We start from the raw sequence: 6,155 nt of genomic DNA on the forward strand, positions 1-6,155 counted from the left end.
CTGCACAACAAGATTGAGGAGGCTGGATGAACTTCTTTTCTTTTGTGTTACCTTCATTTATTGTTTGTTACGATTTATTTTCTGTCATTTGTAGCGAGTTGTGTCGAAAATAAAGGAAGAGTGTTTTTTTTTTTTTAAATCTAATTGCATTTAAATACACCAAACTGTGTTTCAAGTGCACTTTTAGATGATGGTTTAAAAAGTTTTCATTTTGAACTTTGCCCAAACCTCCCTACAGGAAGACATACTTGTTATGCTGTTACAATATAAATTAAAAAAAAGAAGAAAAAATAGGGGGGGGCAGTTGTAACAGTTTTAGTTTGATATTTGGGCGCATGTTGGCATACAGGCTTCTGAGTCACGATGAAACAAATACAAATGATTAAATATTGTTTTTTTTTTGTTGTTGTTGTTCATTTAAAATTTGTTTGATTACGTTTTCTTCTGCATGGACGTAACCCCTTATTCCGACGCGCAGCCACCTGTTGCTCTCTCTCACTGGGCCTAAGATTAATGATTTGTATTTTAACTACTTAGACATCATGCTTGCTAAAAGTTTTAAAGTAGAGCTAATATTTAGATAACACATGTTTTGATACAAAGTTTAATGCTCTATGTTTTCCTGAATTTTTTTTCTGCCGGTCAGTTAAAAAAGGGGACTCAGGTTGTGCAAATTTTCAAAATGAAAACAGTGTTTATGTTATGCAATATGTTTTTTGTTTTTTTTTTGTTTGTGTGTTTATGTCTGTTTTTATTATTATTTGATGATTCTGGTTCTGCTGGCCAGATGCGTAGTTATTAAAAAAAAGTCTTTATTTTTAATGATTTAAATTAAAGTGTGTGAGATCATATCGATTTGAGCATGGTGCTTGCATTGAAAACATGTTGAAAAGTCATTGCATTAAAAAAAAAAAAAAACAAAAACAAAAAAACAATCTTTTTGGTTTGTTGATTCAACTGTGTTGAAATCGAACTGAAACTGCAGCAGCAGCGGGATGTTGTTTTGTTCTGTTTTTCACCGATTCCATGTATACCTACTTCTAGCGATGACGTGGGGGAGGGGATCAATTTTCAATCCTGTTTATATATGAATAATAAGTAACACTTAAAAAAAATTGAACTGTTGCATTCAGGCTGGTTTCTGTTTTGTCCTTTTGTTGTTGTTTTTGGAAAAAATAAAAGTTTCATATTTTGCTTATTAAAGTCATTGAAATGGCAATTACGATCTCAGACTTTTTTTTTTGTCTCGTGTGCCAACAGATACATTCACGGAGAATGTCTCTCTACTGTAACGAATCCGACCAATAATAAATTAGAACACTTTTCCAATCATGTTCATGATAAACCACATAAAAAATTAAAAAAAAAGGAACCTGCTGGCTGAGCTCATTTGTAGCATCTTCTAAACTGTTTTTTTTTTTTCATGTTTATCTTTGCTTTATGTTGCATCTCCTGGTGTGACAGTGATGTGCAAACTTTGGCTCGAAGCCCGCTGGTCTGCAGGGATTGGATCACCGAGGTCTGTCAGTTCATGCTATGGGCCGCTGCTGCAGGGAGATTCCTATACCTGCTGCTCCGCCTGCATGCTGCTGACTCCTACAGAAAGCCGGTCGTCGCAGGCGCGCTCGGTAAAAGGAGATCTTTGACCTTGCAACACACCGGAGAAAGGGAAGCAAACCTCAGATTTACATTAAAGCAGGAAAATAATTTTCACCTTCGTCGTGCATGCATTTGGATACACTTACAGACAAAGTTCAGCTGCTTCTTGCACAATTTTGACTTTTTTTTTTTTTTTTGGTCTGAAGAGCCCGACCATGCCGCTTCACAATAACTCCTCATGTGCGCACTCGGTGTGTTTTTCTTTTTTTCATTTAGTGAGACTAATACTGACAAGTGTCTTTAACATTACCAATCCAATCCCCGCTCCCAGACACTCTCATAAAAATAATCTTCATAATTTGACTTAAAACAACACAGGTGCTACACTAGAAATGAAAGCCGTCCAATAAAAAAATAAAAATAAAAATAAAAAACACAACGCGTATGTCGCTCCTCAATCCGCATAACCCCGATTGTGTTACAGTGGAAGCAGGAGAAGCAGGGAGTAAGTGTCGATCTGGTCCCGCTCTAGAGTTTCTGGTGTCAGAACATTATCTGCTCCGTGTCTGCACATTCTCAAGGACAAAATCTGCCAGGCAGAGAGTCAGCCAATGAGACCTAAGCATGGTGAGCCTAGTTTACTTTCTCTCTCCCTTCCCTCCGGACAGCCACCGCAGCCTGAGGGCAGGAGTGCAGCTGGGGTGAAGCAGCAGAGAGAGGCCCCGGGCAGCGATAATAACCCGAAATAACAAAAAACAAGTGTTTTAAGGTGAGCAAGTTCAGACTTTTTTTTTTTTTTTTCCTCGAAGAGAGGCTGGAGCGAGAAAGGGAGAAGATGTATGGAGGAGGACAGAGATGTGTGCGTTTGTGCAGTGTAATACGTCGTGTCATGGCTTAAGATGTCAACGAAAGTAAAACGTCAGCTGGGTGCAGAAAAGAGGAGTTTAACATGAGAAGAAGCGCTTTGCCTGGGTGCAAAGCCTGATTCTTTCCCCCTGCGTCCCAGAAGCCATTCGGGATAAAGATGGTCTTATGTTTCTGAATGCAGTTTGATTGATACTAAAACACAAGATACAGGCGCACCTTAAGAAAGGTGCGCCTGTATCACCTTTCTTAAGGTGATACAGGCGCACCTTTGACAATGACAATTGAGTCATTTTTTGTGGAACTCAAGATTACGACTCAAATAGCAATATCTTTTAAGTGTTTATTTTGTGATTATGGAATCCCAGAATTCAGTTCATTTGCATAATATGTACAGAAATATCATGGCTTACACAATCACGAGGAAGATTACTGGCTTGACAGTCCTGTAGATAGTCGACGCCCTCCACTACGAGGGCATTAGTCAAATAGGGCAGTATTTAAGTATATCATTGGAAAGTATTGGAAAGTTGAGCGGAAGGAAAAATTATGCCACCATGCACATATGTATCCAGTAGATGGGATGAAGTTGTTGAATACCTAGTTCAATTCAGATAAGGACAGGCTCATAGTTGTCCAGTGGATAGTCCGGTTTTCAGTATCATGCAATTTATTTGAAAATCAATCTACCTTTTTTTGCTGTTCTTTTGCAATATTGCACATTTTTAGTGAAACAGAATTTTGAGTCTCTACAAATGTAAACCATAATCAATATGTTTAACAAATAGAAACACTTGAAATGTCTCACTTTGTGTTTAATAAACTGTGGAAATTTCACCTTTTCAATTAAGTTACTGAAATGTTGCATTTCATTTGAAATGAAGGTCCAAGTATCTTGAGGAAGCGTGAGGCACAGAATCCAGGCTGCTTGAGGTTCAATGTGACATTTCCACAGTAATAGATGATTTGGGGAGCCATGCTATCTGTTGCTGATGGTCCACTGAGCTTTATCGAGTCCAAAGTCAGTCTAAGAAAACCTTCAGTTGTAAAGCATCTGACACTGACAAAAGCACCCATGCTTGCTTTATTGGCCTTGGTATCACTGCTTGGTTGGCCAGAAAACCTTCATTACCTAAGCTCCATGGAGAGTCTGGAGTATTGTTAAGAAGCATATGCATGCATATGAGCTGAAGGCAGTTATTAAAGCAACGTAGGCTTCCACAAGACCTGAGCAGTGCCAATGACTGATGATCTTCACACAAAAGCAGCCAAGACCAAGTACTAAGAGCTTATTCTGCATGGATGTACTTTTTAGTTTACGAATGTTTATATAAAAAGTAAATTTTTTTTATTTTATGTCATTTTCTAAATCTCTTAAAAACTGGATTATGGATTTGTAGCCTTAAGCCAGATTCCTCAATATAACAATAACAAAAACTTGATTTGACAAAAACTTATGCATTTGATAAGAAATCATATCATTTCACGTTTTCCACATTTTATGATGCTACATGCTTATTCCAAAGTAGATTAATTTAATGTCTTTCCTTAAAATTGTGCACAACACCATTACCTCATTATTACAATATGGAAAAAAAGGCTAGACTTCTTCCAAATCTATTAATAATAGAAAACCAAGAAGTCTTATTTACGTAAGTATTCACACATCTTTCATAATGCTTTGTTTATCTACTGTTGGCCGCAAGCACAGCCTAAGGTCTTTTTTTAAAAATATGTAGCCACAAGCTTAGAACACCTATTTTTGTGCAGTTTTACCAATTTTTCCTTACAGTACTTCTCAGCCTTCATCAGGTTGCATAAGGGAGTGGATAAGCTACCCCCTGTTCACTCAGTTTAGTCAGTCATCCAGCTCTTGGAAAAATCCTGCTGGTTCCAAACTCCTCCATCGTTGGTACATTCACCACCGATGGAGGTCATTAACCTCATTGGAACTCTCAAAGCACCAGAAATGTTTCTGTATCCTTTTCCATCTGTGCCCGAAGACAATCTTGTCTCAGAGGTCTACAGATACATTTTTTGATTTTGTTCTTGGTGTTTGACCGGTGACCTGCACTGTCAACTGTTGGACCTAATATAGACAACTGTGTGCCTTTCCAAATCATGTCCAATTCAACTGAATTAGATACAGGTAAACTCTGCTTAAGTTGTAGAAACAACTCAAGGATAATCAGTGGAAACAGCTAAATTTTGAGCTTCATGTCAAACTTCAGTAAATGTGATTTGACAAAAATCTCAAAAACATTTTCTAAATTGTAATAATGGAGTGTTTCTGTGTAGAATTTTGGGGAAAGCGATTAATCCAACACAATTTGGAATAAGGCTGTGTGTGTGAGGAATCCAATTACACACTATGTTTCACTTTTTGAACTAAATTACATAGATTATTTTTTTTGATGATGTTCTAACTAATTAAAATGTACAGATACACGATTCAGACATTCTTCAAATTTAATATGATGAGTTATATCTTGATGCTAATGTAATATTTGTATGTGCAGGTGGGGTCACATTCACACTGTGTTGTTTAATTCCCCTTTGTGGTTGCATCTGAAAATGTTCATCTCTACAACTCAACCCAGTCTGGAATAATCACAGTAGAGTTTTTGCTAGAAGTGAGATCCTGAAAGAAATTATGCGTAGGATCTCATACAACCTTGCATTGGCTTTGGGCAAAACTAGGTGGAAACAACTTTTTGGTGGCTTCGGCCTGCAGACTTTGTCCGGAATGTAAGGTTTTCTCTTTACCGAGAGCTGACATTTGCAAAGAGTTAAGAAACGAGGGAACAGAAAGGCAGACAGTGAACCTATAAGAAAGCCTCAGCACAACGGAAGAGCCAAGGACACAGTGACCAGGCATACTGTAATGATTTTAGTCTCCAATCACACGTTCACATCCCCCCCCACATCACCCATGGAGATCCTATCTGCATTCAGCTCTGCCAGCCTCTACTGTCAGCTGCTTCAGCAGATGCAAAGACTCCTCAGGCAGCGGCTTCAAACCTGGGCTGTTTCTGTTCACTGCCTGGACCTCACAACATTTCTAAGATCTATAGTCGGTCCCTGCAGCCAGACAGCTTCTGCCTCAGCCCTGCTGCAGGTGTTTCAAAGTCTCTGAAGTGAGTACACTTCTGGCTCCTCTCTAACATCAGATCCGACAAACCACAAACTAATTTGCATTGATGCATAAATTGAAAGAACATCAGTTGTTTATTTCACTCTCAGGTCTAACAGTTCTGTTTTATCTGTTGTTGATTTGCACACAGTTTTAGAACATTTTCCTTTTAATATTATTGCACATGAAATGAATACCAACTATCCATTTACTTTGATCCTCTGTTCCACTAAATTACAATGATTTTCTGAGGAATTAAAACAGAATTTCCTTAAGCGAGACACTCATGCACAGAAGAAAATGTAATGCATTTAGAGAAAGTATATTTCAAAGTGTAAAACGACAGATAAAGTTGAGTTCTACTCTGTTTATTTTTATTACTTTATTAAGATTATCTTGGTCGTTTTATTTCTCATGCCATAAAAAAAGTATTCATCCTCTCGAACGTTTTTCACTTTTTTGTCGCATTGTTGTGAGTTGAAATGATGTATGATTTTCAAATAATTTTATAACAAGAACATCTGCAAAAGCATGGCATGCGATTGCATTTCAGTCCCAT

This window comes from Poecilia reticulata, unplaced genomic scaffold, assembly GCF_000633615.1.
Source record: "Poecilia reticulata strain Guanapo unplaced genomic scaffold, Guppy_female_1.0+MT scaffold_323, whole genome shotgun sequence".
NCBI classification, from domain to species: Eukaryota; Metazoa; Chordata; class Actinopteri; order Cyprinodontiformes; family Poeciliidae; genus Poecilia; species Poecilia reticulata.